Source organism: Mustela lutreola, chromosome 2 (genome assembly GCF_030435805.1).
Source record: "Mustela lutreola isolate mMusLut2 chromosome 2, mMusLut2.pri, whole genome shotgun sequence".
Lineage (NCBI taxonomy): Eukaryota > Metazoa > Chordata > Mammalia > Carnivora > Mustelidae > Mustela > Mustela lutreola.
The window spans coordinates 146,912,000-146,937,368 of NC_081291.1; the positions used below are offsets into that span (position 1 = coordinate 146,912,000).

At 35.8% G+C, this 25,369-nt stretch overlaps 1 long non-coding RNA gene across 2 annotated transcripts in view; it reads left to right on the forward strand.

Moving 5' to 3' along the window:
* The window catches only part of LOC131824974 (uncharacterized), a 38,049-nt gene extending 25,020 nt beyond the window's left edge, over positions 1-13,029 (forward strand). For both annotated transcript variants that reach the window (XR_009351069.1, XR_009351070.1), the window contains one exon: positions 12,854-13,029. This is a non-coding gene — a long non-coding RNA (uncharacterized LOC131824974). The remainder of the gene's footprint in view (positions 1-12,853) is intronic.
* The last annotated feature ends 12,340 nt before the right edge of the window (positions 13,030-25,369 follow it).

The window sequence follows — 25,369 nt, forward strand, 5'->3', positions numbered from 1 at the left end:
TCACTGTTGGAATCATTTAAGAAGCCTTCATGGATGAGTAGAACCTTTAAAGAAAGGTATTCTTTAGATAAGCAGTGGACAGAGGGTGTCCTGGAGAGTCACTTCGTGTTGGAGAGATGGAACCATATATGCCTATAGGTTGGAAGGTTTAAAACATGCTTAGAGAACATTTATATTATTAGATAAAGCAGGAGGAAATTCTTCTTGTAGGTAAAAAATGATCAAGTATCCCCAGTTTTGTAAGACACAAACCTGGCCTAGTGGAAGACAAAGGTGGATATGTGGGTGGGAGCCAGGAATCAGGAATTGGGACTGTCCTGGCAAGGTCCTTTCCAGTGAGGCATTTCCCTTAAGCCTCATCAACTACATGGCATCTGAAACCTAAAGAATTATGAATCTGAGAAATTTCTAAGGAGAGGACTTAGGAAATACTTAGTTTAGCTTCCAAACCCTGAATGACCCTTCTTTTTCTGCTTTTATCACCCCAGTGTCAATGAATGTACACCTAATTCAGTTAATTGTCTTTTGAGACAATTATAATGGGTTTATTTGTGTCTTTATTCCTGTGGTGTGTGTGTGTGTGTGTGTGTGTGTGTGTGTGTTTATTTAATGTTGAACCAAAGATTAGTGCTATAGGCAAGGTTAAAACTTCAGGGCATGCCTTTAAACATCTGAATACACCAGATCAAATACAGATCTTCCTCAGTTTATAATGGGGTTATGTCTAATAAACCCGTTGTAAATGGAAAATATCCTTTCAAAAATGCACTTAATATACAATATCTACTGAATATCATAGCTTACCCTCACCGAAATTAAATGAGTTCAGAATACATACATAGACTAGAGTTGGGCTAAATCATCTAATACAAAGCTTATTTTATAATTAAGTATTGACTGTTTCATGTAATTTATTGAATACTGAAAGTGAAAAACAGAATGGTCACATGGGTGCAGAATGGTTGTTAAGTTATTGCCCTCCTGATGGGGGGGCTGACTGTGACCTGTGGCTCACAGCCCAGTATTGTGAGAGCGTATTCTGTGAATAACACTAGCCCAGGAAAGGACCCAACTTAAAAAATCAAAGTACAGTTTCTGCTGATTGTGCATTGCTTTTGCACCATCACACAGTAAAATAAATAAATAAATAAATAGATAAATAAATAAATCTGTTAAATCTAACCACCTTATTAAGTCTGGGACTATCCGTGCTCCCTTTCTGACTGATTTTATTTTTATGACTCAATTTCAGGCTCCTCACCTGGCTGGTCTCCTTTCAACATGCTCCCATTTGTAAAGTTTCTTTGAAAGTTCAACATTTAACACAACACAACACACTATCTGGAAATTGTATGCCTATATCCACCCACCTTCTAGACATGTTTTAATATAATATAATTAAAATTTAATATAATATAAATATAAATAATATAATATAATTAAATTTTCTTGGCAGTCGCAATGCAAAGCAGAATCATACTGAGTTTACTGTCTGCTAAATCCTAATGTATTTCCTACCCAGGCTACTAAGCCATGAAACTCCTATTTTATAGCTGTACAAATGGTTTTGTATACCACAATTAAGATTTTTCATTAAATTCCTGTTAGGTGACACGTAGGCATAGTTAGCTCCTGTTTCAAGCTTTTAAGGTCACTATTCTTTCAGTCAACATATCCGTTGCTCTCTAATTTTTCATCTACAGGCTTAATCAGCATCTGACAAAGTCCTTACAGCAGTCTTTAGTAAAATTATTTAATAAGGTGGGGCTCTAACATACACAACCAGATCAGTAGCTGGGTTCACATAAACTATTTAGAAAATAATATTTGTGGAAGTCACCTAATTTTGCTGTACTTTAGCCAATATGTCTCGCTCTCAGTTATAGGTATAAAGTGACCTATTTGTCAGATAATCTTGCTGAAATACCTGTGCTTTCAGCATGCTGCATTTTAAAAGTTTTCTCTCAAAATTATTATCACAACTTTCGCTTCATGGGTTGTTTCTACAATGCTTTTGTAAAATAAAAGTAAGGAGGAATACAGTGGTTACCTCCTGTTACGTAGTAGGACCCTTTCAAATCCATTACCACCTAAATGATGCCTATGTCCCAACACAATGATAGACCAAAACACAGGTCAGCAAACTTTATATAAAAGGCCAGATAGCCAATATTTTAGACTTTGTGGGCTACTTGCTCTCTGTTGCAAATACTCAACTTTGTCATTGAAGAGCAAAAGCTTCCAAAGACATTACTAAATACTAAACAAATGGGTATGGCTCGATCGAAAGAAACTATATTTACAAAAATAGGCAGGAGTTTATTTGGCCAAGACTGGAGTTTGCAGACCCCTGTGTTAATATATTAGTATTCATGCATTGTCAATGATCACATCTGTAATATCTGAAAGTACAGAGGAGTGTCTAAAAAAATGGGAACTATAAATGGGAAAAGTCAGGAAAAGAATTTGAAGATTATAATCCCGCGGTGAGGAGAGTAGATGGAGCCACTAGGGAGAGCTGAGGGCTTTAAAGAGGAGAGGATGGGTGATAACATCCATCTGTAAGAGAGTATGCTTTGCAAAAGATGCAAATTTAATCTATTTTGCACTTTTGCTGAGGTTTGGCACAGGTTTCAGTATTGATATTACCCAAATATCACACTCCATTCTCTAGAGGCATGATATGAAACAAAAAAGTATGTAACATTCAGCTACCAGCAGCTTGGGGTATTTTTTAACTTGGCTGGTGACAGTTAAAAGGCCTTGAGTGTATATATGTAAAACAGCATTTCAGCTTTCTTACTGTTTTACTTTACTGTTCAGTAAAGCTTGACCTATGAACTCACAAAGTACAATTGTGAATACAAAAATAAACAAATGAAACTTCCTCCTCGGGGAAGAGTTAGCCTGTCACATGAACTGAAATGGGAACTGAAAGATTCTTTTGGGAAGGACATTATTGTTCTGTACACTGTATGGAGTTCATATGCCATCTTTCTTCAATTATAAAATACCATAGATTGTAAGATGTGCAACAGATTTAATAATAGCCAAACAGGAAAGGAACCTAAGCAAACTAAACAAAATTCTACCATATTAAATGTTCCCATCAACTGTAGACAACATCCTGGCTTTAGAAATTTAAAAGTGAAAAAAGAGCATCATAAAATGGAAGAAATATTTCATATTATCTCCTCCACTGTCCCCCCTCTCCGCCCCCAAGACAGACAGACACACACACACACACACACACACACACACACACACACACACACACCCTTGGCTTTAGGGAAAAATAAAACAAGCAAGAACCTATCACTCATGCTTCAGGAATAATGAAGCATAAATGAACTTCACTGCTTTGTCCCAACTTGTCTATACAAAGATGAGATGAAATCTTATATCTGGATTGTTTTAAAGTTGATATGAAGCTATGAAGGATTTTGTAAAAATAAACATTTATTTTAGAACAGTTTTAATTTTATAGAATTATTTCAAAGGTAATATAGAGTGTTTTAATGTTCCCCACACCTGATTTTTTTAATTTGCCTCTTGTTTTATGTTGTTGTTAAGTTTTAAGAGTTATTTGTACCTTTTAGATACAAAGTTCTAAAGCCAATGTGAGGATTGAACTCACAACCCTGAGATCAAGAATCTCATGCTCCACTGACGGAGCCAGGCAGGCGCCCCTACATACAGATTCTTTTTCAGGGATATGTTTTGCAAATATTTTTTCCCAGTTTGTGGTTTGTCTTTTCTTTTTCATAACTGTGTCCTAATTTCCTTTTTTTTTGTTCTAGGATACCATCCAGGATACCACATTAAATTTAATAGTCAAGTCTCCTTAGGCAGCTGTTGGTTTTAACAGTTTCTCAGACTTCTCTTGTTTTAGATGACCTTGACAGTTTTGCAGATTATTGGTCAGATACTTTATACAATGTCCCCCAACTGGGATTTGTATTACATTTAAATTCTTTTGCCACTTTCTACATTCCATTCCAGGGTCCTCCAAACTCTGAAATTATTTCTTAAAAATTGCATACATTAAGATTTATTCTTTGTGCTATAAAAGTCAGTGGATTTTGACAAATGCTTAACATCTTATACTCACCACTGCAGTATCATACAAAGTAGCTTTACTACTCTAAAATCCCCTTGTCTTTTACCTATCAACCAGGCCTCCTTTGCCACCCACTGAACCCCTGGTAACCACTGGTAACCACTGATCTGTTTACCAGCACTACGGTTTTGCCTTTTCCAAACTGTCATACACTTGTGGAAGCATACAATAAGTAGCTTTTTCAGACTGGCTTCTTTTATTTTGTAATATGCATGTAAAGTTCCTCCATGTCTTTTCGTGGCTTGACAGCTCGTTTCTTTTCATTGCTGAATACTATTCCATTTAATCGTATACCAAGTTTGTTTATCCTGTCACCTGTTGAAGGAACTCATGATTGTAGTTTTTGAGGAGCATAAAGACCTTCTAAACATTTGTATGTATGTTTTCACCTGAACATAAGTTTTCAATTCATTTGGGTAAATATGTAGGCGTGCAATTGCTGGATCTTATGGCAAGCCTAAGTTTAGCTTTGCAAGAAACTGCCAAAGTATTTTCTGAAGTAGCTGTACCATTCTACATTCTCACCAGCAGTGAATGTGAATTCCTGTTGCTCCACACCCTCACAAACTGTTGTTGGTGGTGTTTTGAATTTTTGTCATTCTAGAAAGCTTGCAATGATGTCTCTTTTTTGTTTTAACTTGTAATTCCTTAGCAGTAAATAATACTGAGCGTATTTTCATATGCTTATTTCCATGTGTATATCTTCTTTGGTCCCATGTGTGTTCAGATATTTTTTTTTATTTTTATTTTTTGCCTATTTTTAAACTGGGTTGTTTTCTTTTGGTTGAGTTTAAATTTTTATTTGTGTAGTTTGGATAGGCGTCCACTATCAGACGTATCTGTTTTAAAAATTCTCTACCAGTCTGTGGCTTGTCTTCACATGCACTTGACATTGCCATTCACAGAGCAGAATTTTTAATTTTAATGAAGTCCAGCTGGTCAATTATTTCTTTCATGGACTGTACTTTGGTGTTATATAAAAAATGTCATTGCCCTAAAGTTTCTTTTATGTTACCTTTTAGAAATTTTATAGTTTTGCATTTTATATTTAGATCTGTGTTATTTTGAGTTAATTTTCTTGAAGGATGTAAAGTCTGTATATGGATTTTTTTTTTTCATGTCGATGCCCAGCTGGTTTTGTACCATTTGTTGAATGGACTGACTTTTCATTCTCTCCATGGTACCTTTCAATGAACCAAAGTTTTTAAAATTTTAATCAAGTCCAGTTTATTTTATCTTCTGTTGCCTATGCTTTTGATGTCATATTTAAGATTCTATTGCCAAATCCAAGGTCATGTATATGTTCTTTGAAGAGTTCTATAGTTACAGATTTTAAATTCATGTCTTTGATTAATTTCTTGTTAATTTTTGTATATTGTACATGATAAAGGTCCAATTTCATTCTTTTGTATGTTGATATACAGTTTTCCAGAATAATTTGCTCAAAAGACTGTTCTTTCCCCATCGAATGGTCTTTTCATTCTTGTAAAACATCAATTGATCATAGATTGATAGAACATTGAGTTTATTTCTATGTTTTTAATTCTATTCTACTGGATTTTTATATATTCTTAGGCCAAAACTATACAGTTTTGATTACTGTAACTTTGTAATAAATTTTGAAATCAGGAAGTATGAGTCCTTCAAATTTGTTCTTTTTCAAAAAAAATTTTCCCCCATTTTTACTGGAGAATGGGTCCACAATGCTCCTCACACTGTCATGTTGCAAGTGGAATTCTCTTTAAATATAATTTCAATATAATATTTATAATTTATTAAGCTCTCTAGAAAGACTCTTCTTTATTCATCAGTCAAAGGACATTTGGGCTCTTTTCATAGTTTGGCTAATGTTGATAATGCTACCGTAAACATTGAGGTGCATGTACCCCTTTGAATCTGTATTTTTGTATCTTTTTAGTAAATTCCTAATAGTGCAATTGCTGGGTTATAGGGTAGTTCCATTTTTAACTTTCTGAGGAACCTCCATACTATTTTCACAGTGACTGTACAGTTTGCATTTACCTTGTTTTTTAAAATATTCTCCATTGATGAACATTTAGGTTTCTTAAAAAAAAAAACCTTTTAATTATAATTATTGGAAATTAGAATTTATTTTTTTTTTTTTTTTTTTTTTTTTTTTAGCAATGGTCATTTGTTTATCTACGAGCATATTTTTTTTTTTTTAATTTTTTATAAACATATATTTTTTATATACATATATTTTTATCCCCAGGTCTGTGAATCACCAGGTTTACACACTTCACAGCACTCACCAAATCACATACCCTCCCCAATGTCCATAATCCCACCCCCTTCTCCCCAACCCCCTCCCCCCGGCAACCCTCAGTTTGTTTTGTGAGATTAAGAGTCACTTATGGTTTGTCTCCCTCCCAATCCCATCTTGTTTCATTTATTCTTCTACCCACTTAAGCCTCCATGTTGCATCACCACTTCCTCATATCAGGGAGATCATATGATAGTTGTCTTTCTCTGCTTGACTTATTTCGCTAAGCATGATACGCTCTAGTTCCATCCATGTTGTTGCAAATGGCAAGATTTCATTTCTTTTGATGGCTGCATAGTATTCCATTGTGTATATATACCACATCTTCTTGATCCATTCATCTGTTGATGGACATCTAGGTTCTTTCCATAGTTTGGCTATTGTGGACATTGCTGCTATAAACATTCGGGTGCATGTGTCCCTTTGGATCACTACATTTGTATCTTTAGGGTAAATACCCAATAGTGCAATTGCTGGGTCATAGGGCAGTTCTATTTTCAACATTTTGAGGAACCTCCATGCTGTTTTCCAGAGTGGCTGCACCAGCTTGCATTCCCACCAACAGTGTAGGAGGGTTCCCCTTTCTCCGCATCCTCGCCAGCATCTGTCATTTCCTGACTTGTTGATTTTAGCCATTCTGACTGGTGTGAGGTGATATCTCATTGTGGTTTTGATTTGTATTTCCCTGATGCCAAGTGATATGGAGCACTTTTTCATGTGTCTGTTGGCCATCTGGATGTCTTCTTTGCAGAAATGTCTGTTCATGTCTTCTGCCCATTTCTTGATTGGATTATTTGTTCTTTGGGTGTTGAGTTTGCTAAGTTCTTTATAGATTCTGGACACTAGTCCTTTATCTGATATGTCGTTTGCAAATATCTTCTCCCATTCTGTCAGTTGTCTTTTGATTTTGTTAACTGTTTCCTTTGCTGTGCAAAAGCTTTTGATCTTGATGAAATCCCAGTAGTTCATTTTTTCCCTTGCTTCCCTTGCCTTTTGCGTTGTTCCTAGGAAGATGTTGCAGCGGCAGAGGTCGAAGAGGTTGCTGCCCGTGTTCTCCTCAAGGATTTTGATGGATTCCTTTCGTACATTGAGGTCCTTCATCCATTTTGAGTCTATTTTTGTGTGTGGTGTAAGGAAATGGTCCAATTTCATTTTTCTGCATGTGGCTGTCCAATTTTCCCAGCACCATTTATTGAAAAGGCTGTCTTTTTTCCATTGGACATTCTTTCCTGCTTTGTCGAAGATTAGTTGACCATAGAGTTGAGGGTCTATTTCTGGGCTCTCTATTCTGTTCCATTGATCTATGTGTCTGTTTTTGTGCCAGTACCATGCTGTCTTGATGATGACAGCTTTGTAATAGAGCTTGAAGTCCGGAATTGTGATGCCACCAACGTTGGCTTTCTTTTTCAATATCCCTTTGGCTATTCGAGGTCTTTTCTGGTTCCATATAAATTTTAGAATTATTTGTTCCATTTCTTTGAAAAAGATGGATGGTACTTTGATAGGAATTGCATTAAATGTGTAGATTGCTTTAGGTAGCATAGACATTTTCACAATATTTATTCTTCCAATCCAGGAGCATGGAACATTTTTCCATTTCTTTGTGTCTTCCTCAATTTCTTTCATGAGTACTTTATAGTTTTCTGAGTATAGATTCTGTGTCTCTTTGGTTAGGTTTATTCCTAGGTATCTTATGGTTTTGGATGCAATTGTAAATGGGATTGACTCCTTAATATCTCTTTCTTCTGTCTTGCTGTTGGTGTAGAGAAATGCAACTGATTTCTGTGCATTGATTTTATATCCTGACACTTTACTGAATTCCTGTATAAGTTCTAGCAGTTTTGGAGTGGAGTCTTTTGGGTTTTCCACATATAGTATCATATCATCTGCGAAGAGTGATAATTTGACTTCTTCTTTGCCGATTTGGATGCCTTTAATTTCCTTTTGTTGTCTGATTGCTGAGGCTAGGACCTCTAGTACGATGTTGAATAGCAGTGGTGATAATGGACATCCCTGCCGTGTTCCTGACCTTAGCGGAAAAGCTTTCAGTTTTTCTCCATTGAGAATGATATTTGCGGTGGGTTTTTCATAGATGGCTTTGATGATATTGAGGTATGTGCCCTCTATCCCTACACTTTGAAGAGTTTTGATCAGGAAGGGATGTTGTACTTTGTCAAATGCTTTTTCAGCATCTATTGAGAGTATCATATGGTTCTTGTTCTTACTTTTATTGATGTGTTGTATCACATTGACTGATTTGCGGATGTTGAACCAACCTTGCAGCCCTGGAATAAATCCCACTTGGTCGTGGTGAATAATCTTTTTAATGTACTGTTGAATCCGATTGGCTAGTATTTTGTTGAGTATTTTCGCATCTGTGTTCATCAAGGATATCGGTCTATAGCTCTCTTTTTTGGTGGGATCCTTGTCTGGTTTTGGGATCAAGGTGATGCTGGCCTCATAAAATGAGTTTGGAAGTTTTCCTTCCATTTCTATTTTTTGGAACAGTTTCAGGAGAATAGGAATTAGTTCTTCTTTAAATGTTTGGTAGAATTCCCCCGGGAAGCCGTCTGGCCCTGGGCTTTTGTTTGTTTGGAGATTTTTAATGACTGTTTCAATCTCCTTACTGGTTATGGGTCTGTTCAGGCTTTCTATTTCTTCATGGTTCAGTTGTGGTAGTTTATATGTTTCTAGGAATGCATCCATTTCTTCCAGATTGTCAAATTTATTGCCGTAGAGTTGCTCATAGTATGTTCTTATAATAGTTTGTATTTCCTTGGTGTTAGTTGTGATCTCTCCTCTTTCATTCATGATTTTATTTATTTGGGTCCTTTCTCTTTTCTTTTTGATAAGTCGGGCCAGGGGTTTATCAATTTTATTAATTCTTTCAAAGAACCAGCTCCTAGTTTCGTTGATTTGTTCTATTGTTTTTTTGGTTTCTATTTCATTGATTTCTGCTCTGATCTTTATGATTTCTCTTCTCCTGCTGGGCTTAGGGTTTCTTTCTTGTTCCTTCTCCAGCTCCTTTAGGTGTAGGGTTAGGTTGTGTACCTGAGACCTTTCTTGTTTCTTGAGAAAGGCTTGTACCGCTATATATTTTCCTCTCAGGACTGCCTTTGTTGTGTCCCACAGATTTTGAACCGTTGTATTTTCATTATCATTTGTTTCCATGATTTTTTTCAATTCTTCTTTAATTTCCCGGTTGACCCATTCATTCTTTAGAAGGATACTGTTTAGTCTCCATGTATTTGGGTTCTTTCCAAACTTCCTTTTGTGGTTGAGTTCTAGCTTTAGAGCATTGTGGTCTGAAAATATGCAGGGAATGATCCCAATCTTTTGATACCGGTTGAGTCCTGATTTAGGACCGAGGATGTGATCTATTCTGGAGAATGTACCATGTGCACTAGAGAAGAATGTGTATTCTGTTGCTTTGGGATGAAATATTCTGAATATATCTGTGATGTCCATCTGGTCCAGTGTGTCATTTAAGGCCTTTATTTCCTTGCTGATCTTTTGCTTGGATGACCTGTCCATTTCAGTGAGGGGAATATTAAAGTCCCCTACTATTATTGTATTGTTGTTGATGTGTTTCTTTGATTTTGTTATTAATTGGTTTATATAGTTGGCTGCTCCCACGTTGGGGGCATAGATATTTAAAATTGTTAAATCTTCTTGTTGGACAGACCCTTTGAGTATGATATAGTGTCCTTCCTCATCTCTTATTACAGTCTTTGGCTTAAAATCTAATTGATCTGATATAAGGATTGCCACTCCTGCTTTCTTCTGATGTCCATTAGCATGGTAAATTCTTTTCCACCCCCTCACTTTAAATCTGGAGGTGTCTTCGGGCTTAAAATGTGTTTCTTGGAGGCAACATATAGATGGGTTTTGTTTTTTTATCCATTCTGATACCCTGTGTCTTTTGACAGGGGCATTTAGCCCATTCACATTCAGGGTAACTATTGAGAGATATGAATTTAGTGCCATTGTATTGCCTGTAAGGTGACTGTTACTGTATATGGTCTCTGTTCCTTTCTGATCTACCACTTGTAGGCTCTCTCTTTGCTTAGAGGACCCCTTTCAATATTTCCTGTAGAGCTGGTTTGGTATTTGCAAATTCTTTCAGTTGTTGTTTGTCCTGGAAGCTTTTAATCTCTCCTTCTATTTTCAATGATAGCCTAGCTGGATATAGTATTCTTGGCTGCATGTTTTTCTCGTTTAGTGCTCTGAAAATATCATGCCAGCTCTTTCTGGCCTGCCAGGTCTCTGTGGATAAGTCAGCTGCCAATCTAATATTTTTACCATTGTATGTTACAGACTTCTTTTCCCGGGCTGCTTTCAGGATTTTCTCTTTGTCATTGAGACTTGTAAATTTTACTATTATGTGACGGGGTGTGGGCCTATTCTTATTTATTTTGAGGGGCATTCTCTGAACCTCCTGAATTTTGATGCTTGTTCCCTTTGCCATATTGGGGAAATTCTCCCCAATAATTCTCTCCAGTATACCTTCTGCTCCCCTCTCACTTTCTTCTTCTTCTGGAATCCCAATTATTCTAATGTTGTTTCGTCTTATGGTGTCACTTATTTCTCGAATTCTCCCCTCGTGGTCCAGTAGCTGTTTGTCCCTCTTTTGATCAGCTTCTTTATTCTCTGTCATTTGGTCTTCTATATCACTAATTCTTTCTTCTGCCTCATTTATCCTAGCAGTGAGAGCCTCCATTTTTGATTGCACCTCATTAATAGCTTTTTTGATTTCAACTTGGTTAGATTTTAGTTCTTTTATTTCTCCAGAAAGGGCTTTTATATCTCTCGAGAGGGTTTCTCTAATATCTTCCATGCCTTTTTCGAGCCCGGCTAGAACCTTGAGAATTGTCATTCTGAACTCTAGATCTGACATATTACCGATGTCTGTATTGATTAGGTCCCTAGCCTTCGGTACTGCCTCTTGTTCTTTTTTTTGTGGTGAATTTTTACGTCTTGTCATTTTGTCCAGATAAGAGTAAATGAAGGGGCAAGTAAAATACTAAAAGGGTGGCAACAACCCCAGGAAAATATGCTTTAGCCAAATTAGAAGAGATCCAAAATCGTGAGTGGGGAGAAAGGGGATAAAAAGAGGTTCAAAAAGGAAGAAAGAAAAAAGAAAAAAAAAAAAAAAAAAAAAAAAAAAGAAAAGAATTTTTTTTTAAAAAAGAAAACACCTAAGAAAAATGTAAAAAAATATATATATATATTAGATAAACTAGTAAAAAATCGTTAAAAAAGAAAAAGGTAACAGTTAAAAAAAAAATTTTACCCGAAGGCGAGAAAAAAAAAAAAAAAAATGAAAAAGAAAAAATTAAATTAACTGCAAGACTAAAAAAAATCACAGGAAAAAGCCATGAGTTCCGTGCTTGGCTTTCTCCTCCTCTGGAATTCTGCTGCTCTCCTTGGTATTGAAACCGCACTCCTTGGTAGGTGAGCTTGGTCTCGGCTGGATTTCTTGTTGATCTTCTGGGGGAGGGGCCTGTTGTAGTGATTTTCAAGTGTCTTTGCCCCAGGCGGAATTACACCGCCCTTACCCGGGGCCGGGGTGAGTAATCCGCTCGGGTTTGCTTTCAGGAGCTTTTGTTCCCTGAGCGCTTTCCGTAGAGTTCCAGAGGACGGGAATACAAATGGCGGCCTCCTGGTCTCCGGCCCGGAGGAGCCGAGAGCCCAGGGCCCCACTCCTCAGTGCGCCCTCAGAGAACAGCGCCCAGTTACTCCCGTCTGCCTGACCTCCGGCTGCGCTCCGAGCTCGGAAATTAGAATTTATTAAACACTGCTCACCTCAGTGTGTATTTGGGTTCAGCTACATGTGACAGAAACTTTGAATAACAAGTTAAGTTCTAAATCCTTCCCCCTCCTTTACCTCCAATATGTGCTTACCAAGATGCTCAGAAGTAGGGTTAGTTGATGATATTCTTGCAGTTTGAATATGGCAGGATCAAAGATTCTGAGATCTCTTAGTTTTACCTTTAGGATCACAAAAAGGCTGTTCTAGCTTCAGACCTCTCATCTGCATCCCTGCCAGAACAAGGAATAAATACAACATGAAAATAGGGCTTATGCCCCTGTAAGGTGCTTTCCTGAAAACCCTGCTGTTGTTGGCTGAACTGTGCTTTCCCCTACAAATTCATATTTTGGATTCCTAACTCCCAGTGTCTCAGAATGTGACTGTATTTGGATATAGGGTCTTAAAAAGGTAATTAAGTTAAAATGAGGTCATTTTGTTTATTTTATTTTTTTTTTTAAATTTTTTATTTTTTATAAACATATATTTTTTATATACATATATTTTTATCCCCAGGTCTGTGAATCACCAGGTTTACACACTTCACAGCACTCACCAAATCACATACCCTCCCCAATGTCCATAATCCCACCCCCTTCTCCCCAACCCCCTCTTTTATGACTCATGTCCTTATATGAAGAGGAGACAAGGACAGACACGCACAGAGGGAAGACCATGTGAAGATACAAGGAGAAGGTTGCCATGTACAATCCAATGAAAGAAGAGGCTTTGGAAGAAACTAACACAACAGACACTTTGGTCTCAGACTTCTAACCTCTATAATTGTGAAAAAATAAATTTTTGTTATTTAAGCCACCAACTCTATAATCTTTTGTTATGGCACCCTAGGATCATATACCCAGTGATTTTTTTTTTCTTACACCACATTAACTAGAAGTGTGTCACACCTGGTTATCCTTAGACGGAAGGAAGACTTGCATCTAAGAAATATGTTTTTTTTTTAATTGATTACATTTCCCCCCCTAACAAAACCAAGATTCTAATACTAAAGGAAGAGAGCTTAGTAAATAATGAATATTCTCTGCTCTGAATTCTAAGCTTTTTACTTGTATATTCTTATTTAATCCTTATAAGTTTGAAATATTTCACAAATATATAAATCAAGAAGTCAAATAAAAAGTCACCTAGTTAGTATATAAAGCAATCTGACTGGACCATAAGCTATCTGACTCTAGAACCCGCAGTCTAAGTTATCTCAATATTTTGCTCTCTACTAAAAGTAATGCCATATTTAAGCTCCTAATACATGTAATACATGTAATACATACATGTTTTTGCATATGAGAAATAAAATATTTAGAAACTGGATTCCTAGAATTCCTAGGATCATAACTACTGGAATTCATGTTGTTATTAATGTTTAAATGAGAATGTGTTGGTTAAATTGCCTTCTAAAAAGGCATTATCAAATGACACTCCCACCAACAGTTTATATGTGTCCATTTTCTCTCTGGTGCTGGGTATAAACAATTTTGTAAGCATTTTGCTAACCTAATGGGTCAAAAAAGATAAAACATTATTTTTATTAAAGATTTCACTTATTTATTTGAGAGAGAGAGAGAGCACGAGCAAGTGCATGCGTAAGAGTGATAGTGAGAGAGCACCACCAGAAAGGGGACAGAGAGAGAGGGAGAAGCAAACTCTCCTCTGAGCAGGGAGCCCAATTTGGGGCTCAATCCCAGGACCCTGGGATCATGACCTGAGCCAAAGGCAGAGGCCCAACTGACTAAGCCACTCAGGTGCCCCTAACATAATTTTTTAATCTCCCTTAGTATCAGGGAGGTAAAACATCTTTTCATACATTTATTGGCCATTTGTATTTTTTGTTCTTATATTTTTCTATTTGGTTATTCTTTCATATTTATTTATAAGGGCTCTTTATATACTCTGGATATTAATCCTTTTTATATTTGTTTTATGGATTGTTACTCGATTTATAATTTATCAAAATTATGTTTAAGGAATCTTTTTCAAAACAAATAATAAATATTTTTATGATGGATTCTGATATTTCTGTTTTTTCTTAGGAAGAGCTTTTCCAGCCATAATTGCAGACATATATATGCCTATAGTTCATTTTACATTTATAGTTGTTAGTTTGTGGTTTTTATCTGAGTTTAATATTCAGCTCTTTTATCTACTTGGAATTTTTTTATATGCATTGTGTGAGGCAGGAATCTAATTATTTTTTTTCTTACAAACTTTTGGCTGGTTATCCTAGTGTTATTTTTGAAATTGTTAACTCCATAATTTTTTACAAAAATATAAAGATAATATTTTTGTCTACACAGCATACTTTTTTGGATCTTTTACACCAAAACCTCATAGCCATATTTCATTTATATGTAAACCTGAAGATGGGAAATATGTTTTGGTAGTTTTAACACTAACCATTTGTGCTCTTTCCTAAGTTTATAGCACAATTCTTTTTCACCAGTAGTTTTAATATTATAATTGTATTCTTTGTGAGATGTGTATTGCCTTTTGGGGATTCTCAAGTGGTTGGTGAATTTGACTCTTTATTTGGATTTTCTACTGAAACTTTTATATCTAGTTCTCATCTGTCAGCAGATAAAGATGTTTGATGGAAACTACTTTATCTCAAAGATTTATTCAATCCCTTTAGTCATCTGAAAAATTATGGTTAATCACAAAATACGAACAGTCAGTATAGTCTTATTACTTAAGAGCATACCGTTGGAAGGGTTAATATTTCCACATTACAGAATAGAAGAAAACTCATAATTTCCAGGGAATTAACTGAAAGAGAGGAGCAGCCTGACCCAGGGAAATTCCTCTAGGGTCCTATAAAAGGTTTATAAAAAATAAAAAAATAAAAAATTAAAAAGTAAAAAAAAAAATTCCAAACATTTTGAAAATTGGTACTCAATATAGCCTATTTTCTTCTTTTCTTTTCTTTTCTCTTTCTTTCTTTCTTTCTTCTTTTTTTCTTTCTTTTCTTTCTTCCTTTCTTCCTTTCTTTCTTCTCTTGCCTGTTTTTGGAGCCAGTCACTCTGTGGAAGAAAACATTTTCTCTGATCCTTTAAGATGGAAGAATCGGTATATATTTTAATGCTGCATATACAAAAAAACCTTTCAAGTTCACTTAGAAATTTAGGCAGGAGAATGGCTTTTTGGGAGTGGGCGATTAAGGAGAATTCTTTTAGAGCAATTTGAAAAATGAACAGTCAAGTATAAATGTTCTTCAAATTTAACACTCACTAGAACCTGGGAAATTGGACTGTAAATATCCTGCTTTCTTGATAACCTGAAATCTGTTTTAGCTGTATTATAGTGAATGCAACAGATGTTTGTATAATGAAAATAAAATATAATTTATCTGTATATAACTTGTATATTTAACATGTATATATTTGATTTTTTAAGATGATAATTGCTCATATATGTTTTTCTATAAACCTGGGGAAAATGATTCTGTTAACACTACTAGTTACAGACCTCACACTAGTCTATTTGTTTTAGAGTCAGGTATCTGATCGAAATATCATGTGCTAAAAAAAAAAAAAAAGTTATTAGAATGTTATTGGAATGTTATTCTAATGTTATTAGATTGATATGTTATCATATCAATGAAGGTTATTAGATTGATGAAGTAATCACATTATTTATTTATTTTTTAAAAAATACTTTATTTACTTGATAGAAAGATGGAGATAGAGAAAGCATGAGCTGGGGGTGGGGGAGGTTGGGAGTGAGGGACAGAAGGAGAGAGAGAAACAGACTCCCCACTGAGTGGGGAGCCTGACTTGGGGCTTGATTCCAGGACCCCGAGATAATGACCTGAGTGAGCCTAAGACAGATGCTTAATGGACTGGGCCACCCAGGCACCCCAGTAATCATATATCTTAAAAGATGGATTATGAACTATTAGTGTGGACGTTAATACTATATTGTTTAGGTGAATTTGCATGAAGTTCTGAACAATTTCATTCAAGGGACAGATACCTATTTAAATTTTTAATGAGCATTTCCCACTCTGCCTTTTGAATTCCTTAACTTTCTTTATCCAGCAATTCATACTTTGCAAGCTCTTTCCTTATTGCTGGGGTTGCAAAAACTGTCATGAATTAAATATGTCTTCCATGAAGTGTAGCTAATCTATAAGCCAACATCATGTGATATAGCTTTATCTTGATTTTCTTTGACAGTTGTCATAAAAATTGCTTTTGATTTCAATGCCGTTCTCTCTGATAACCAAAGTTTGCACAGCTTCTCAGAGCAAATTCTTTCCTATGATCTGAGTAAGGAAGTTCTAAGCTCATTGTATCTATGACGTTTTCTACTTAAGTAAGTGAAGATAATAGCTATTATAAACTCCTAGCTAAAACAAAACAAAAAAAAAACCAAAACAAAACACAGAAAAAAATAGATGTTCCTATACTTCTGAATGAAGGTCAACAAAACAACTTAACAATGCAACAACTTTCTTCAGAAAACCCACGTCTCAGAACAAGCACGCTTGCAAGCATTCTTCTAGAAAATGGTATAGTGGAAACATCCCAGACTTGAGGCTACAGGGATGTTGGGTTGAATCCCAGGCCCCCACCTCATATTAAGGGAATTTTGGCAGCAACAGATCTAACTTTTCCATATCTCAGTTTGTTCATCCTGAAGGGCAACTGCAAATGCTCAAATCATAGATTGTTACATGTAATAGAAGATTAAGTTAAAACCTAGGGAGGGAAAACTTGTCAGGGAATGGATTTTCTAGAATTTAAGGGCCCTCTATTACTAGGTAATAGACTGGTCCTTTAAAAACTCCAAGTTTTTCAGAGTTTTTAATACTGTGAGTTCCCCAAATCTACTGTAATAGGATTCAGGATAGAGGAACACTAAGTTCCCAAATTCTACTGAAATAGGATTCAGGAAAGAGAAACAAAGCCTAGGTAGGGAGAGTAGGGAGTGTTTAGCTATCTGGGGCAGAAACTGGGTTTTATGGAGTTTTCAAAAAAGTGAATTTCAGCATACTGTTAGCAATCATGAACAATGCTAAGAATACTGGTGTGATGGTTCATTTTATGTGTCAACTTGACTGGGCTAAAGGATACTAATATAGCTGGTAAACATTTCTGGGTGTGTCTCGGAGGGTGTCTCATGTGAAAATAATCATTTGAATTGGTAGACGGAGTAAAGATCACTCTCACCAATGTGGGTAGGCATCATCCAATCTTTTGGGGCCTGAATAGGACAAAAAGGTTGAGGAAGGATAAACTTCGTCTTTCTGAGCTGAAACATCCATCTTCTGCTTTTGAATTTTGGTGTTCCTGGTCCTTGGGTCTTCTGTCTTCCACTGGGTCTTATACCATTGGCCTCCTCTATCCTCAGGCCTTTAGACAAGAACTAAATTATACCACTGGTTTTCTTGATTTTCCAGTTTGCAAATGGCAGATCGTAGAACTCCTAGGCCTCTATAACCATGTGAACAAAAACCTAGAATAAATTTCCTATTGTATAGATCTATGTATCCCCCCGTTGGTTCTGTTTCTCTGGAGACTCTTGACTAATACAACTGAGTTTTTGCTGTCTTATATATTCAGATTATATTCAAACATGAAATTTCCGGGCACCTGGGTGGCTCGGTGGGTTAAAGCCTCTGCCTTCAGCTCAGGTCATGATCTCAAAGTCCTGGGATCGAGCCCCGCATCAGGCTCTCTGCTCAGCAGAGAGCCTGCTTCCCCTCCTTCTCTCTCTGCCTGCCTCTCTGCCTGCTTGTGATCTCTGTCTGTCAAATAAATAAATAAATAAATAAATCTATCTATCTTTAAAAAAAAAAAAAAACACATGAAATTTGGAGTAAGACGATATGGTTCTATGTCCTACCTCCACCTCTTACTACCTAGTGCTTAAATAAATATTTTCACCTATTTAGACCTCAGTTTTCCCATTGGTAAATTGGCAACCAAAATTATTCACACTGTGTCGAGTTCATTTAACTGGTTATTAGGAAAATCAGATGTATTAGTGTAGCAGATAGGGCTTTTAAAATATAAGGCACAAACAGTTGTATATATACAATATCTATATATGAATATCTATATCTACATATAACATGTATCAGAGGAGGTGTAAAAATTAAGGCAAAGTAATTATATTTAAAAATAGTACATAAACTCCAAGGGAAAATCCTCAAGGAGATAAGTATTTTCAATATATAAAACTAATTTATACAGATCATATAAAAATTCTCATAGCTTTGTAGCTCACATACACACACACACACACACACACACACAGACACACACAATATTTATTATGAAAAACTCAGGACTTCTTAGCAAATAAAACTAAACTGTATCACTAGAAAAACTAGTGACCTGGAGATTTCATTACTAGATTTTATACTTATTATTAATACAAAGTGTGATGTATTAGCAATTTGATAAAATTTTAAGCTATTTCAGAAATTTAGATAGATAATTCTTTTTATATAATCATTCAATCAACCTCTTAATATGGAAATAAATTTCAGAGATTTGGACTCTGGACCTTGATTCCCCAAAACAAAACAAATAGTTCCCTATACTTGATAGTATGATTTAGCCGCAGGAAACCTTTATGTGGTACAATGCAGAAAACACGCCCCAGTTAATGCAAGAATATAGGCAAGGACAGTGCACATATGCATTTAACTGTCCAGAGGAGCTCCTTAACTTTAAAATTGTGTGTTGGAATCAGAACATTTGAAAACTTTTAATGGAACCCAAAGGAAAAAGAATGACAGAAATTAATTAGAGCTGGAGAAAGAATAATACCATTTACTCAAAAAGCATGTACTAAGAATCCAAGGGAATAGATAGGTTACACATTTAGGGTCATTTAATGAGGTTTCAAGAAATCACTCTAAAAATTAGTAGCATGCTTTGGTTACATTTGCAGAACGTAACTGCTTTTTTTTTTTTTTTTTTTTTCAATCCAACTAGAAGCCTATTTTTTTTTTTTTTTTTTTTTTTGGTCAAAGAGACCCTCAAGTGTTTTGTAAGTCCTCTTATAAAAATATTTCTTCATTTGGTTCTAAATGTACAGTTGAACCTTGAACAATAGGGACTTGAACAGTGCAGATTCGGTTATATGCCTATTTCTGTGTTTTTTAAAATTAAGTATGCCACTATTAATGTATTTTCCTTATGATTTTCTTAATAATATTTTCCCTCTAGCCTACTTTATTGCAAGAATACAGTATAGAACACATATACAAAGAATGTGTTAATCAATTTTTTATGTTATTGTTAAGACTCCCAGTCGACAATAGGCTCTGAGTAAAGTGTTTGGTGAGTCAAAAGTTATACTTGGATTTTCAACGGTGTGGGTGGTTGATATCTGTAACCCCAACATTATTCAATGGTCAATCCTGTTTCTAATCAACTCAAAGTACCTTGCATTTCGGGAAAAGAGAAATTGCTAGCACCAGGATCTATTATTTTAAACCTACTATATTTACCAAGTATTTTTGACTCCTTAATATGTTTTTATGCATCAGTATTTATTAATATGGAATTTTATGTATATACTATTGTTAAAATTTTTATATCATGTTGCAGTATGTATGCATATTATTTTAAGAACATGAAAAAAGATTAAGACAGGTGATTTACTGTAAGCAAGTTTTCTCATTTCATATAAAAGGGAACTTTATGGAGGTCAAGCTTTTCCAAAAATTTCTTCCTCTAAATAGATAATAGCTTTTCTGAAGTATGAACACAGGTATCAATACTTGAAAAAACAGCTCAAGACTGTTGGAGAGGAATTTATTATTTTTACAACCTCACCACATGGAGTTTTATAGTATAACTCCATTACTTGCCAATAACCATATAACATTAAAAGAAGAGAAGAAAACGGACTAACATCTTACAGATATTTTAATTAAAACTTAGCATGCTGATTTCTCATCGGAAGAATGAAAAATGTGAGTTAACAAGAGACTCTCAAGGAAGTGCAATTACCTCCTCCTCTATGTTCCCAGGGAATTATCTGTACTCTGTACTCTGCATCCAGAAATCATCTACATCATACTAAAATTGTGTCATACTGGTTTCTCTTAAAAGAATGCTACATTCTCAAAGAGAGAGGCAATTGTATTACTTTTTAATACTTCCGGTATACTCAACATATTGCATGAATTAATAACTCTACATATGAGTGAGTATAAACACGATTTCAGTAAATTTAAAAAAGCTTTTATGACTGTGATCCACAGTAAAAAATATATTTCACATCAGGATGCAAAATACAAATGTCTACATTGTTATATCTCTCTGTCTGTCTATCTGAAACAAGAGTTGCAAATCAATACTCCTCCTTACTTTGGGCACTACTCTCTGATATTTTCTATCCTATTTTATTTCATTTTTTAAAGAGGTTTGTCAATGAACTAAATTGATTTTATAAACCAAGTGAGTCATGACCTGAAGTTAAAAAAACTGATTTGTGGGGAAAGAAAGGGGATATAGGAATCAATCCATCCCTAATTTAACTTACATACAGGAAGCTAATAGAAAATAGGGATGTAGAGGTTGGGCACTTCATAAAATGTTCTGGAAATGCTGACAGTACAGAAAAGATACTTGAGGGTAAATTTCTGGAGAAGACTTCAGAGAAGTTTAACTGTACTTGAGCCTTAAATTTCTTAAATTTTGAAATTTAGATGTATAGAGAGAAGCTGAACATTCTAAGGCAAAGCAGGTAAGAACAAAAGCCGGAAAAGGCAGTGAGGAATAAACAGCTCTAACCTGAGCAGGTGTGACCCAAACACAGGGCTCTTGGAAAGATTGGCTAGGAGAGATAACATGGATTGAACACTGGAGTGAGGACTCTATCAGGATTTCAAACCATGTACTTTTTGTATGTACGTATCACTTATCTATTTATTTTTGAAAGATCCATGCACCATCAGCAAGCAATATTTTCCCTTTGGTGAAAAAGAATATATACAGGTAATGCAATTAGCCTATTAAAGTGCCATGAGAAAGGTGATAAAGATCAGGCTAGTTTGGAAAAATCTGGGGAAAAAAAGTCTGATTATTTCCAAAGCTGAGCAATGTATGGAGTTAACCCTTTTTGTTGTGAGCCTGGCTAACAGGGGAAATACTGACAACAATGACAGGAATGGAGAAATTGGGAATGATGGTCTGTTTTAGTGGACTGATTGGAGTGTTTCTGAGATTCCTCCATTATTGAGTATTTCAATATCCAAGCTTATCTTTCTACACTGGAATGAGTAATACTTATTTTTAGCTAAAGGTTTTCAACCTCTCTGACAACTGGCAGTTTGTCTGTTCACCTCTGGCATGACATGACATAAATATGGAATTTTCAGGCTAAGAACGGTTTCTATTTGCATACTTGGAAGTAGGCTAAACTTTAGTATCTAGGTAGCCTGTTAGCAAATAGGCAAATGAGCTGAACCAGATTGTTCTTTACTTGGATCTCCAAATCTCATGGTTTACCATTGTGGAGATTCAGCATATAATTCTAGGTTCAAACAAACATATCAACTACAAAAAATTAAAATAAAACAACAAAAAAATTCCTCCAACGAACTACATCATGGACATATTTTGAATACTATACAAAATTTGGCTGAAGTTATTTCTTTCTATCACAATGAAAAAAAAATGGCCTTGAGCAAGATTTCAAAAGACCATTAGGTTTCTATCTTTTAGACTTCAAACTTTCTCCATAAGGCTGTCCTCATGCCCCAGCACTTTCACCTCCTTTTTTCTCTGAGTCATTATACTAAGAAAACACAAGATTTCCCTCTAACAGATGCTTTTGGCAAAAACTAAATCCAGCAGATACAGAAATGTAAAATGGAGCACCATTTTATTTTAATTCTTTAAACACTCAAGTTAATTCTCATTGAGCCACAGAATATTTGACTGTTATTTTCATGACCAGTTTTAAAATTTAGGATCCATCCATCTGAACCCATCAGATGGTTTATAAATAATCTTTTCTATGACTGATTTACTTTAAAACCATGATTTACGTGAAATGACAATATCTATTTCGTTAGTTTGGTTTTCTCAGGGTGAAAAGATGCCCATGAGGAAGGTAATAGTCAATATAGTAGAATAAAACATTAATATTTACAGGATTATTGTTAGTGGATAGTGGTATTGTACACAGAAGAAATGTACATCTTAAAACTTTAGAATGTGTTCAAAAATTCATAGCATACAATGTATCATAATATTTCATAATTATATAGCACCTTTCTTGATACTCTATTTCATAAGTTCTCATGGTTTCTTTGGTGTTGGTACATTATTTATGAGGTGATGTGTACTACAAGCAAATTCCCACAAAAAATCCATTTGAGTTGAAGAAAAGAGAACAAAACTAAGCTAGTTGAGCAGATGTTTGTGTGTGAGAAGGCTTTTACTGTTGATGACCTACAGGACTGGTGTAAATAATTATTCCAAATCCTAGTGCAGTGCTGCAATAGATTCTGTCCCATTGCAGGAATTAACATTTCAAAATATCCTTATTGAATGTTGGGTGATGTTCTGCTAAGAGCCATTTTTGTCCCTAGATCCTCTGAATGTAATTGCTAACAATAATAACCTTTACAAAAAACTGAGACACCCGTCGTGGATGATTAAAAGATTGCAAGGACAATTTGTTCCTTTCAGGTAAAACAAAATGGGAGCTCAGTAAGCATTATTACTCCGGTAATCCCATTTAGAAGTAACGTTTTGTGGATTAGTAAGAACATCTAAAGCATTATTCTTCCCAAATGACAGTAAATCTTATAAAGAACTAATTATTCAGAATCTAGTCACTCTCAATGTAAGTTCTTCACAGTAAGTTTAAATGATAGAAAGAGAAAAGGTAGAGCCAGCTATGACAAATTCTAATACCATAACGTCATGGAAGTGGTTTAATTTTAGATAAGAGTCTGAAAAATGCATCGGAATCATGACAAGAGAAATAATTCCAAGGCGCTTGAAATGTGATACTACTGCTGATTGCTGAGAATGTAATTATTATAAAAAGTCAACAGTGAGTCTGCACAAAAATGTGATTTAGGTGATCTCTCCTTCTTAGTAACACAAGAAGGAGCATAATAAAAAATCAACTCTGCTAAGGCTTTTTGAGAAAATATTCAAATGAAGCAGCAACAGCAATGAGAAACCAAATAGCAAGAGAACAAATCACAAGAGTACTTTTTCAAGTCCTTAGACACTTGGGAATTGAAAGCATATGGAAACAACAAAGTGAGCAGAGTTTGGGAAATCCAGCAGTGATGAAGTCCACATAAATCAGAGTTCGATAGCACCAGCTCTACATGAAATTGGGAAGTAGGTGCATTTTGGTTTTGGTACCACCCAATCATTTTTTGTCCAGAAATGGTTGGGACGTGTGTGGTAGAGCTGGGTTGAGGAAAGGGAGAAGGGGAGTAGGGTGTGTGTTTTCTCAAATTCCTTTAAAATTTTCTGTTTTGGGGCGCCTGGGTGGCTCAGTGGGTTAAGCTGCTGCCTTCGGCTCAGGTCATGATCTCAGGGTCCTGGGATCGAGGCCCGCATCGGGCTTTTTGCTCGGCAGGGAGCCTGCTTCCTCCTCTCTCTCTCTCTGCCTGCCTCTCTGCCTGCTTGTGATCTCTCTCTGTCAAATAAATAAATAAAATCTTTAAAAAAATTTTTTTTCTGTTTTGGGTTCCTTAAATTAAAAAAAAAAAGATTTTGTTTATTTGAGGAAGAGAGAGCTCGAGAGAGGGAGAGCTAGAGCTGGGGGGAAGGAGCAGAGGGAGAAGCAGCCTCCCCGCCGAGCAGGGAGCCTGACATGGGGTTCAATCCCAGGACCTTGGGATCAGGACCTGACCTGAAGGCAGACACTTAACTGACTGAACCACTCAGGCACCCTTTTGGGCACCTTTCTTCACCACCATCATCTGAGTATCCATTCTATAATGCCTCAACCCAGAAGGCTGCCATCAGGTCAGCTTCTACTTCCAAAGACTTTTCACTGTTCTTCTCAACTAAATAATCCTCCATCTATCTATCTATCTATCTTTCTTTTTTAAAAAAGATTTTATTTATTTATTTGACAGACAGAGATCACAAGCAGGCAGAGAGGCAGGCAGAGAGAGAGGGGTAAGCAGGCTCCGTGCAATACTCCTCTATATTTCTGTCTGATAGGCCTTATGAGTAATAGCAAAACACCATAAAGCCTTCTTTGTGGCTTAGCTGGACGATCCCTTTCTTTAAGCATCTCTCTGAGTTTTAGATATCTATCTCATTGGTAAAATGGAGCCAATATGCCAACAGTACAGGATTATGGTAAGGATTCAATGGAAGTGCTTCTATAGTAGCTTGTACCCAGGAGTTGGCACAAAGTTTGGGCTCAGATATACTTCACCTTCCACATCATGCTACTAAAGACAGCATTCGAAACAACCCGAAAATATGTTGTGTAGTAATTCTGCACTATTATTTTTCTTTCTTTCTTTCTTTTTAAAATCCTAGTTCATCTGAAATATAACATGATATTCTTTTATTTATTTATTTTTATTTTTTTATTGCTTTTTTAGAGAGAGAGAGCATGCACAAGCAGGAGCATGAGAGCAGAAGGAAGGGGAGAAGGGCAGAGAGAGTAGAAGAGAGAGAACCCCAAGCAGGCTCCATGGCCAGTGGGGAACCTACCACAGGGGTTGATCTCGAAATCAAGAGCCTGAAAGCCTGAAGCTTAGCGAACAGAGCTACTCGGATGCCCCTATAACACTTATCAGTCACAGATATGTTTTTCACAAAAAGAATCCTCAAGGTTGAGGTAATTAATTTCAAAATCTGGTGCGCATATTTCATAAGCAGATAGAAAAAAAACCTCACAGGTGGTATGGTACATCTGGAAGATGAATCTCTGCCCTGCAACTCCTATGTCACTGCTTTAAGGGGAGCACTTTATATCTGAAAACTCTCCTGGCACAGAGAAAAGTGGGGTGGCCTCGACCACAGAGAGCTTGAGAGGGATCTGGGGTCCTTCTGCTCTATTGTACCCAAGACAGCATCAAAGAACACATGCAACTTGGAAAACAAAAACAAAAATGAAAACAAAAAGATAAAACTGCTTTTGATGTTGATCTGGAAATAATCATTCCTTTCTGAAATTTGCC